The 12,232-nt window shown below is 35.4% G+C and overlaps 1 protein-coding gene across 2 annotated transcripts in view; it reads left to right on the top strand.

Moving 5' to 3' along the window:
- The window catches only part of CDKAL1 (CDK5 regulatory subunit associated protein 1 like 1), a 667,880-nt gene that overhangs the window by 298,353 nt on the left and 357,295 nt on the right, over positions 1-12,232 (top strand). The window lies entirely within an intron of this gene.

The raw sequence follows: 12,232 nt of genomic DNA on the forward strand, positions 1-12,232 counted from the left end.
CAGTTCATTTGGGAACTGCAACTTCTAGTAGTTCTTTTACAGTGAACGTGAAGTTGGGAGGGAGGGGTCTCAGGTGCCCCACACCACTGTGGTCTCAGGACTAGCAGCATGAAGGTGACCTGGATAGCAAATGATTGGGCATCACCCCAGATCTATCAAATCTGAATAGGGGCTTCAACAATCAACACCTTACCAACACCTCCCAGAGTATCAGATACACTCTCTAGTTTAAGAACTGTTGACTTACACATTTAGCTTGTTTTTGTGATTTGACAGATCAGCTTCCTTAAAAACTAAGTGGACTACTTGTGGGTTCACTGTTAGTTCCATTTGCAGTAACCACAGTCAGAAGCTGCCTGGTCATCCTTTCAGAGCCTGTTAGAGCCTGAAGACTCTACTTATACCATAGGACCTTATACCACCGCCCTATATGGGTCTCTGCTTGTTCTTGCCTTTACGCTGCATCTCAGCTTCATTTCCACAACGATGTATTTTGTCTTCTTTGTCAGGCAAGGGCCTGCCTATTAGCAGGAAGTGCTTGGGAAAGGGCAGCTGTGGGGTTAGGGTTAGGTGTCTTCCGGGCTCCAGTCTCGTCTCCTGTGTAATCTCTGACTTCCCGGCCTCTGTTTTCACAGACCTTAGCTTCCACACTTGGCCTTTTGTTTGTTGGACTGCTTTTGTTTTAACCTTTCTGAAGTCCACACTACTAGACTTTTACCTTTTGGGGGTTATAGAGTCAGAGAAAGTCTCTTGTATCAAAAATCTAATCCCCCCCAACCACTCCTGCTTTCAGCCTTATCTTATCTTTATCCAATCTAGAAGAAATAGGCAACCCATTTCATCATTCCTAATTTGGTACCATTTAAGTTCCTTTTACTTAAAGCTGCCATAATAAATGCTTGGAGTAATCATGCAATTTGAAGCATTAGCTCATTAGTTAAGAGTGCTGATGCTAAACTTGGGTCACTTTCAGGGACAGGAAGCAAATAAGAAAGAGCATGTTCCTTCTCTATTATCTGGGCTTTCTGTCTCCCGCTTTCAGCCCCTGGTGTCAAGGTCTCATGGGGGGCAACTGGCAAAGCGTGGAATCCATGAGATAGTACACTCCCAAGGAAAGAGCACTCAGCTGTCCATACACCGCACAACATGGATGGAAGAAGCCACGCCAAAGCTAATTTGTAGAGAGAGAGCAGACACTGGGTACTGTTGTGGGAGGGGAAGTAGTGACTGGAGGGAGAGGTGACAGGGACAGAAGAAACCTTTGTGGTTGATGGATGTGTTCATTCTCTCCAATGGAGTGATAGTTTCACAGATGTATTCATGTGTCAGCACTTATCAAAATGCACACTTTATTTATTTTTCTAGTGGTTTTATTTTTTTATTGTTGTTCAGGTACAGTTGTCTCCATTTTCCTGCCACCATGTCCCCCCACCCCACCCACCCGGCCTCCCTTGCAAACTCTCTTGCAGTCACTACTCCATTGTCCTCGTCCATGAGTCCTTTATCCTTTTTGCTTGATCCCTCTACCCCTTTGCTGCCCCCTCCCCACCATGCCTTACTCCATAGCTGTCATCCTGCTCTCTGTGAGACTGTCCCCATTTTCTTGTTAAGGCAGTTTGTTCATTAGATTTCTCATATGAGTGAAATCATATGGTAGTTGTCTTTCTCTGACTGGCTTATTTCACTCAGCATAAATTTCTCCAGGTCCATCCATGGTATTGCAAAAGGTAAAATTTTCTTCTTTTTTACAGCCAAGTAGTGTTGCATTGTGTAAATGTCCCATAGTTGTTTTATTGACTCATCTACTAATGGGCACTTGGCTGCTTCTATGCCTTAGCGATTGTAAGTAATACCGCAGTGAACATAGTGGTGCCTGTGTTCTTTTGAATTAGTGTTTTGGGTTCCTTCAGATATATTCCCAGAATTGAGATCTCTGTTTTCAACTTTGTTAATTTTTTTATCAGAAAAAAATAGAGCTTATACTATGGGCTCCAAGAATATCTTACAAAGGGGCTAACATATCAAAATGAGGTGTGTGAGTGTGAGGTGTGTGAGAGTGCTTTGCTTCCTATTCCCTTTCTTCTCCCTGAGTGTTGGAAAGATACCCAGTGGGCTTCTGCTCTGGCTTTTCTTTCCTCCTATGTGGACGGAGAGAGAAAGTGAAAGTATATCTTCTATGCATAGGCCATACCTGCATATTTTAGTAGTGAATTGGTTGAGTAACTGTGTCATTAGTTTGGAGGTGTTCTCAAGAAATGGCAGTGAAAAAAGAAAAGACTTGAAATAAATCAAATTGATGAATGTGTTATGAAGGCTGTTTAATTTGCTGAATTTCAGCCATTATATTCTACAAGTGTAATAAATTTACTTATTATAAAAACATTTCCTCTTAATAAGGCTGCAACCACTAAAGTAATTGTATCTAGAAACTGAGCTTAAACTGCAGATGTTCTTTGGCAAGTTGAATGGCATTTCGGTTGAAGGAAAGATTGTCTTGTTCCTTGAGTAGATGTTGCATTGGGGTATGAATCTGATGAATAGTGACTCTGGGGAGGTCTACAGATGTTTCAAGTTAACTTTTTTTTTTGTAGCTAACAAATGGGGGACAAAAAAGATGATTTTCTCAGTAATTAAATATACCCATATTTTGCCATGTATATTGTATTTTGCCCAAATTTTTGAGGGAAAAATAAGGATGCATATTATAATGCTAGGGTATAATGAGTACATACTATGGGTATAATAATGGGCATAATAATCCTGTGTATATGCACACAAAAATGTGGGTGTGCATTAGACATGGGGCACATACATGGCAAAATATGATAGTTTCTTTGAGAATTTGCCATGTGTTATATATGTTTTAGTTACTTTTAATGGTCTATTTCTTTTATAATGGTGAAATTGGATGACCTATGATATGGTATTTGGTCATGGGTATCAGATCAATGGAATCATGTATTAATCTAGAAAATGTTGATTTTTATATGTTGGAATAGTCTGACATAGGGCTTCTTGGAGTCAAATCCCAACCCCATCACTGGTTACCAGCTTCAAATTAGTTACTTCGTCTCGTTTTGTTTCAGTTTCTTTATCTGTGAAAAAAAGGGCAATAAAAATATGGAATTTATGAGGTTGCTGCAAGAATTAAAAGTGATTTAATATATGAAAAGTGCTTAGAATAGTGCCTTGCGCACTGTAAGCGCTGTATAACTATTAGCTTACCATTTATTACTGTAACAGCAAGAATGTTTTATTTTAAGGATCTGGACTTGGAAAGATGATATCTTCATACATTATTCACAGTTTGACCATTTAAAAAATAAAATGTGCATTTGGAAATAGAGTTATTGGGGAAAACATTGTGAGCCTTTTAACACATATTAGCAGATACTAATTGTTACTGTCATTGGCAATCTACAAGAGTCCCTAGAAATGGAATTATTAACCCAAATTGGAATAATTTTATATTGATAAATCTTAAAATTAAACAATTTTTCTCTACTTAATCTAGAAAAAAGTCCAATAAGACAGAAGATATTTGGAAATAAAAGAATTTTTCGGAGGATCTGTTGTAAAGCAATAAAATAACATTTAAGTGTAGGAAAAGAGTCTACCCTGGTAAATGCTAATAAGTAGTGTTTCCTGTTGTTTGTTTTGCGCTGTTCGGGAACTGTGGGCGCTCAGGTATTTGGCTTGATACTGTTTGAAAATTTGATCAACTTTAACACCAGTTGATTCTTATAAGCAAAAGAAACTTCGCATACCTTGGTGTGTGCCTGTGTGTCTATTCACTTTTGCCTCCGTCAAAAGGCAGTTCCTTCAGGCTGATGCTCTGTAGATTTCACCACCACTTGGGAAAGAAGTTCTCAACGGGTGTATTGCTCATCTCTAAAACATAATGTTTTAGTGTTCCTGTTTGAGTTCCTAAGCTTACATGTTTTCTCCATCTGTGATCAATTTGTACTCTTTCCATCCTAATGTTTCTGAAAACAGTATGGTTCTTCATGAAGGATTGAATTCTATATTTAATGGTGGTTAGTAGCTTTTATCATTCCCCCCTTCCACCCTGTCCCACTGAAGAGCTGTTATTGAATCAGTAGGGATTCTTACAAGCAATCAGGTAAATAAGGTGTAAAGTGCTTGAAAGAAAAACATTAAACTCTTGTGCACCTGAGGCCCGAGTGGGAAATCTTTTCCCTGACAGAGGTTTGGGTGGTCGGGTTGATAGGCGGTGACTCTGCATTAAGGACATGTTAGCTCCCTAATTTTCTCTCATACAAATGGTACTTTATCTCCTGGCCCTGTTTTAGGTAGTCTTCTCAAGGTAAAGACAGGGTTGAATTTTATTTAGATCATTAGAATCTTAATGAGAGTTATAGCTCTGACATCTGGAGAATTTGCTGAAATGAAAATGATGGGTGATAGTATAAATGCTTAGGCACAACTTTTCCATTTCATTTTAAAACACTCCTCTCTTCATTATGTAATTACACTATTATTCAACCCAAACAGTTTTTTTCCCCACACAGGTTAAAAAATTATCTGAATTTTGCTTTCTAGTTTCAACCTAATTGAAATGTAAGATTTTTTTTCTTTTCCCAGGATGTTTTGACCAGTGTTAGAACAATACTTTTTATCCCAGGCGCTGAAGTGTGGTACCTGTTACATGTTATAGAATTAGCTGTGGCCAGTGTTTCCTGTGAGATTTTACCCCAGCAGACGTCCAAAACCACCGAGGAAGCAAAACAATAGCTCTCCTCACTAAGACTCCTTGACTTTGAAACTACAGTCTGATTTTTTTGATAGGTATATTTAGCCTGTGGTTAGTCAAACCTTTAGGAGATTAACCCTTAGTAAGTCTTTCTTTAGTTTAATGGCAGATAAGTGTTAACTGTTAAGGCATAGAAAGTAAATAAATGTTATATCTAATCTTACCATTATGTAAATTTGGCTTGAGTTCAGGCATATAATAATAGTACCACTGTTTTTTTTAACAAATATATATGCTTTGGTTGCAGTCTTACAGATCCTGATTCGGTAAATTTGGTGAGGGAGTCAGTGTCTGCACCTAAAATGAAAATAAACACACAAACAAAAAAGAAAACTTTTAGGGGTAGAAGTGGGGGGGTGTGTGTGTGTGTGTGTGTGTGTGTACTTGTACAGATACAAGGATGTGTACTTGGTTATATTATATTTGAAAGGGTATCTGTTACTGCATTTTAAACTTTACAGTATTTTGGGAATATGTCTTACACCGCAGAATTATATTTTAAAAGGGTAAATCCTGGATATTTATATACATGTAATTTATACCACAGTAGGAGATATTGTTGCCTTCAGAGTCCCTGTTTCTTTTTTAGTGTTGATATTTATAAGTTAATTCAAATCTGTAGCACAAAGTCATCTTGTATGGGGTCTCCAGCTTTAATGGCCAATCAAGTATTTTTATTTCCCTAGCAGCTATTATTTGGTGATTGTATGCAGCTGCTGTCTAGCAAAGGTATAAATGATAGGTTAGCCTTAATTTATTGTGCCACTGTCATTGTTTTATAAAACTAAACACAACAATGTTGGTAGAATAGAAAAACATTTTTAGAAAAGTATGTACTTTATGGCTGACAAAGTTTCACCATCGTTCACCACGCTATTTTGGTAAACACATTCTGAAACAGTTGTTCCTATTATGGGTCTGGGACTTTGTCTCCTGGGGAGTAAACTACTAGCTACAAATATTGTGGAACACTCTGAATGTCTAACTGGAATTATTATTATTACTTATAAATTATATTTCTTTTGTGTCTGTATAAATTGGTATGTTACCTGATTGAGGCTAACATTCAATCAAAGCTATTTTCTTTCTACTTTTATCTGTACATCTTCAATTCTAAAGATTATGGAAATGTAAGGAAACTTGGGTGGATATTATAGAATCATCTGCATCAGTAATTTCTATAAAATGTGATAGATTTTTGTTGGTCTCTGGTGAAATGATAAATATAAGGAAAATATAGTGAGTTTTTTCCTGAAGCTTCATGTGCAGTCCTTCATCATGGCACTTCTGTTTTGGCATTAAAATACCACCAAAATAAGCTCTTTTGTGTTTTGGTAAAACATTGACATTGTTTTCTGTTGTGTTTTACTTTTATTTGATAGTTGCCATCCCAGTAGATATGAGGTAGTATCTGATTGTAGTTTGGATTTGTATATATTTCCTTAACTATTAGTGCTGTTGAGTATGTTTTCATGTGCTCATTGACTATTCATATATCTTCTGTGGAATAATGTGTATTCAAGTCTTGTGCCTATTTTTGAGTCTGGTTGGTTGGTTGTTTTTTTATCAGTGAGCTTTGGAGTCCTGTATATGTTCTCCATATTATCTGTTAAGGGTAACATAATATGATTTGCAAATATTATTTCTCATTCTGTGGGTTGCCTTTTTACTCTGTTTGATAGTGTCTTTTCGTGTAAAAAACTTAAAGGTTTTCCTGAAGTTCGATTTATTTGTTTTTTTCTTTTTGTTTTCTGTGCCATTGTGGTACCATAGCCAAGAAATTACTGCCAAGTCCAATGTCATGAAAATTTTGTCCTGTGTTTTCTTCTAAGAACTTTATTGTTTTAGGTCTTATATATAGATTCTGGATCCATTTTCAGTTAATATTTGTATAGGGTGTTAGATAAGGATCAAATTCTATTCTTTTGCATGTGAATATACTGTTTTTCCAGCACCCTTAGTTGAAAAGGCTGTCCTTATCTCATTGAATGAACTTTAGCACCCTTGTCAAAGTCATTTGACCACATGTGACAAGGTTTATTTTAGGACTCTCCATTTTATTCCATCGATTTGTATCTCCGTTTAGGCCATTATCACATGTTTTGATTAATAGAGCTTTGTAGAAAGTTTTGAAATCAGGAAATGTGAGTCCTTCAGTTTTTTTCCCCCCTAATATTGTTTTGCTTAATTCAGGTCCCTTTGGATTTCATATGACTTCTAGAATAGGCTTTTCTATTTCTGCAAGAAACATCATTGGGATTTTGATAGGGATTGCATTGACTCTGTAGATTGGGGAATACTGACATTGTAACGATATTAAGTCTTTCAGTCACTGAATATGGGGTGTGCTTCCATTTATTTATGTTTTTGTCAGTTTTTTTCAGGAATGTTTTATAGTTTTTATTGTATGTCTTTCACCTCTTTGATTAAGTTAATTTCAAAGTAGTGTATTCTTTTTAATGCTCTTGTAAATGGAATTGTTTTTGTAATTTCCTTTTCAGGTTTTTCATTGTTCATGAATAGAAATGTAACAGATTTTTTGTGTGTTTTTACTCTGTATCTTGTTACTTTGCAGAATTTATTTATTAGTTCTAACAGTTTTTTTTTTAATTTATGGGTTTTCTACATATAAGATCATATCATCTGCAAATAGAGATAATTTTACTTCTTTTTAGTTTAAATGCATTTTATTTTGTTGACTCGTCTCATGATTCAGGCTAGAACATTCCAGTACCACGCTGAATAGAAATGGTGACAGTGGACATGTTTGCCTTGTTCCTGATTTTAGAGGAAAAGCCTCGGCCATTTGTCACTGAGTATGAGATTCCCAGTGGGTTTTTACATACGGCTTTTATTAAGTCGAGCAAGTTTCGTTCTATTTCCGATTTGACTATTACAATACAGAAAGGCTGTTGGATATTGTCAAATGCTTTTTTGGCATTAGTTGATATGATTATGTGTTGTTTTGCTTCATTCTGTTGGTATGGCATATTACATTGGTTGATTTTTATATTTTGAACCATCCTTGCATTCCAAGAGTACATCTCCCTCAATCATGGTATATAATTCTTTTAATATACTGCTGAATTCTGTCTGCTTGTATTCTGTTGAAGATTTCTGCATCAGTGGTCTGTACTTTTCTATTTTTGCGATGTTTTTATTTGGCTTTAGTATTAAGTTATTTTGCCTTCATAGATTGAGTTAGGAAGTGTGTCCTCCTCTTCAATGTTTTATAAAAATTTGAGAATCCTTAGTATTTGTTTTTTTCGTATGCTTGGTAGAATTTACCAGTGCAATAATCAGGCTTTTTTTCTCCCATAAAAATACATTAGTTTGGGTGAATTTTTAAGTCTCACTGTGATTTTTGAATTTTGTACTTGTGACATCTAAAGATGTTCTTTAAAAGAAAAAGGCCGACTATATTAAAACTTTTAGTTTTCATTTGTTTCATGTGGTTCAGTTATAAAGTTTACATGTATTATGCATTTGAACCCTTTGAAGTATTATAATTTGTGACACTTTGTGACTTCATGTGTTTAGTTCCTGTCATTTAAAAATATTCTACCACAGATGCTTTTTAAGATTTCAGAGTTAAACTGCTAAATTGAGTGCCTAATGTGCCTCTGCTGTTGAGGTTTTTAGTTATGCCTTGGCCTCTGGCCATGTAACAACCACTGCAAAGATTAGTGTGGTGAACCAGCTTTGTTCTTCTAAGACAGTAGTCTAGGTCTGTCCAGGGTTTTCCGTCTTTCTTGAAGTTCAACAGCTATTCCCTTTTTGGTTTCGGCTTTCAATAGTCTACCTTCAAAGCTCTTTTGTTTTCTGACAGTTAAAGAAACTGGCTTGGTGTTATTCTTAGACAATTATGTAATTGTTTACAGATAAGTGAAACTCTCTATGCTGGTTTCTGTGATGATTCCCTTTATTTCATTGAAGGCTTGTCATGCTGAAGTGATTGGTCATAATTTTTCATGATTGAGAAGATTGTTTTTACCAAATAGCATTAAAAACATATTTTTTTCTGATTTTGTAGTGCATATAATTGTGGATTATGACAGATCTCTTCCCTTTTTAAATGTAAGATACCAAATTTAATGTTTAGTGCTGTTATGCTTAAAGAAATACACTACAGAAATTTTCACTTACTGAAATAATAAAGTATTTTGATAACTGCAAATAAGGATTGAAACCATCTCATACAATAATGAGTTTAGAATTTCAAAAACATATCACATGAACAATCCTAATTAACCCCAAGAGAGCAGTTTAGTGAAGAATATTTTGAGTTCTTAATGTCATATTTATACTTACTGGCTTATTTTCATTATTATAAATGTTTCCAAGTATCACTTTATTTTATTTAAACTTTTAGGGACATTTCTGTGAGCGATTTTCCATGGGGGATATCTTTCCACTTTTATTAAGTGACCCAGTAGGAAAATATGATTTGTTTATCACAGTTGATTTAAGCCAACCTATTGGTAACACATCTGTTTCATAGGGTTAGGTACACCTGGAACATGGTAATATGTAATTATTTTCTTGCAGAGCTGTTTAGAACAGTCATATTAAACAATTCTTAGCCAGTATTTAATGATCACTTGTTAGGTGCAGACTTTACTCTTAAATGCTTTACATGTGTTAATTCATTCATGTTAAAAAGTGTTTAAATTATATGTTTTGCTTCCTTTCTCCTTCTATTTTCCTTTCCATTCTCCAGAACGGTGTCCCTTAAGACAGTTACATTTAAGAAATAGCCCAAGTAGCTAGCAGTTTCTATTAAGATTGTCCACTTAACTTATGGAGCTCTCCATTGGTAATGGGAGAAAGAAGAGAAAGGATTCAGGAGACGTAAGTAGTATCAGGAGGTAGAGAAGATTCCTCAAATAGGTGCTGATTTACCTTGAGTGAATGCTCATCACAACAGGGAATCACAGGTGAATGAATGGCGGGGCCTGCTTCACTGGGCAGATCATGGAGCCACTTGAGGTGAGGAGAAGGTCAGAGAGAACAATCTACTTTGAGAACCTGAACAACAGAATTTTAAAAACACGGCAAGCCAAACAAGGCGATACAATATGCCAAAGAACTAGCAAGAGGATGAAAGAAAGAACTTGTAAACAGCAAAGATGGAATAACTGGCTTGGGCCAGTGGCTGGACAAGAAGCCTAGTCTTATATTGCCAAAGAATAAAAGTGAGAAATGTGTTTTAAACAGATAGCTTCATACACAGAATGATGAGTATTGGCAATATCTTTGAATATGTATGCTATGTTACTTTATATTTCATGTCAGATGATAGCTTATATTATGTCTTATCTACATTTGTATGTAGCTATGTAGCTAGGACGTTTGATATACATTTATTCTGGGGAAGCAGCTTGCTATGAAAACAGTGTGGAATTTGAAATCTCATAGGTCCATCTTTGAATTTCAGCTCTTGAGATTTGAGTTATACAAGATCTGCACAAAATAAGTCCAGCTATCATTAGTAGAATGAGAATGGTTTGCCAAACATTGATGTAATCTGGCAGCCAAGGACAGTGGACTGGAATGCGCACGTACAAGCAATAACAATTTCATTGTACTAGTCAGTGGGGTTGGTAGACACCATTGAGTGAACAAGTGTACTGTGTGGCTGTCTCATTCAAAATGACTGAGAAAGTAGAGCAACAAATTTGCGTTAAGCTTGAACTTTTCTTTGCTGAAGCTGTTTGGATGGTTCCTAAGGCCACAGCTATGGGCAACTGATGATTGACAGCTTCATCCTGACAATGTGTCAGCTCATGCATCATGTCTTATGCAGAGTTGTTTTGTAAAACATCAAATCACCCAGGTGACTCAGCCCCCTACAGCCCAGATTTGGCACCCTGCACTTCGAGCTTTTCCCAAAACTGAATCACCTTTGAAAGGGAATTGATGTCAGTCCATTGATGAGATTCAGGAAATATGACAAGGCAGCTGATGATAATTGGGATAATTGCGTGAGGTACCAAGGTGCCTAGTTTGAAGGGGACTGTGGCATCATTATCCTATACACAGTATTTCTTATACCTTGTATCTTCTTCAATAAATGTCTCTGTTTTTCATATTACACAGCTTGATACCTTCTGGACAGAACTCATAGACCTAGAGCAAGTAACTTATTTCACTATCCCCTCAGCCCTAGTTTTACAGAGAGATAATTGACATCTAACATTGCCTAAGTTTAAGGTGTACAATGTAATGATCTGAGATAGGTATATATTGTATAGTGTTTTACCACAGTAAGTTTCATTAACATTTACAGCATTTTTCCCTTATCATAAGAACTTTCAAAATGTATTCTCTTAGCATCTTTGAAATATAAGGTATCGATAACCATAGTTACCATGCTATACATCACATTGCCCAGGCCTTACTTATCTAGTAAGTGGAAATTTGTACTTTCAGATCACCTTCACTCATTTCCCCACAAACCCCCCACAAGCCCCCCACAAATCCCATCCTCTGGCAACCACTAATCTGTTCCCTATTTTCATTTTTCTATGAGTTCCAATTCTCTCTCTGTCCATCCATGTTGTCACAAATGGCAGGATTTCCTTCTTTTTATGGTTGAAGAATATTCCATTGTGTGTATATATGTACACCACTTTATTTTTTTTTATCCATTCATCCATCCATGGACTGGGTTGTTTCCATGTCTTGGCTATTGTAAAATAACGCAGAGAACATACATCCTTTTGAATTAGTGTTTCAGAACTAAAATGTTGGTTTTAGTCATTTTAAAGTATTATTTAAATATGTTCTCTGATTATAAAGTAAAAGAAACACTTAAAATAAAAGAGACCTATGTTAAAAAGATAAGCCTCAGCAATATTGGGAAACAAACAAAAAGATCTCTTCAGGGATTCAGTGGCTCCTAGGATGGTAAATTTAACTAATTAAAAATAAATTGAAAAAATAAAAAACATAATTATTTCCCAGTAGTCTTTAGACATGATAAACAATGGCTATAATGAATAACAAGGTTTTAAAAGATCAGGCTTTAAAATTTCAGTGTGAGAAAAATTGAACATTGGACATATTTATTATTCTTGATTTCAAACAGTGACAAATATCTCAAAATTTCTAAGGTTGTATTTTTTATGAAAATGCTGTGTCAGCCATTTATTACTGTATCAGTTAAAAGTTAAATGAATATGCCTTTCATTTCCAAATAATGTGGCATATGAGAGAGATGCTAAAATTTTAGTTTTATGATAGCCAAAGAAATGTCAGTGATTTAAAAATAATGTGAATCTTAAATTTCTTTTGATTAATCATTGTAAGACTTATAAACTTATTTGACATGGATATATGTATTTTAAGTTAGTGTTCCATTATTGGTACAATCATTCTTGAATGATTGAAACATAAATAATTGTGAATTTATTTATATGCCTGTTAGAAATAAAATGAATATGAAGTTTGTAGGTA

Source organism: Artibeus jamaicensis, unplaced genomic scaffold, assembly GCF_021234435.1.
Source record: "Artibeus jamaicensis isolate MK-2021 breed Jamaican fruit bat unplaced genomic scaffold, CSHL_Jam_final contig_482, whole genome shotgun sequence".
Classification (NCBI taxonomy): Eukaryota; Metazoa; Chordata; class Mammalia; order Chiroptera; family Phyllostomidae; genus Artibeus; species Artibeus jamaicensis.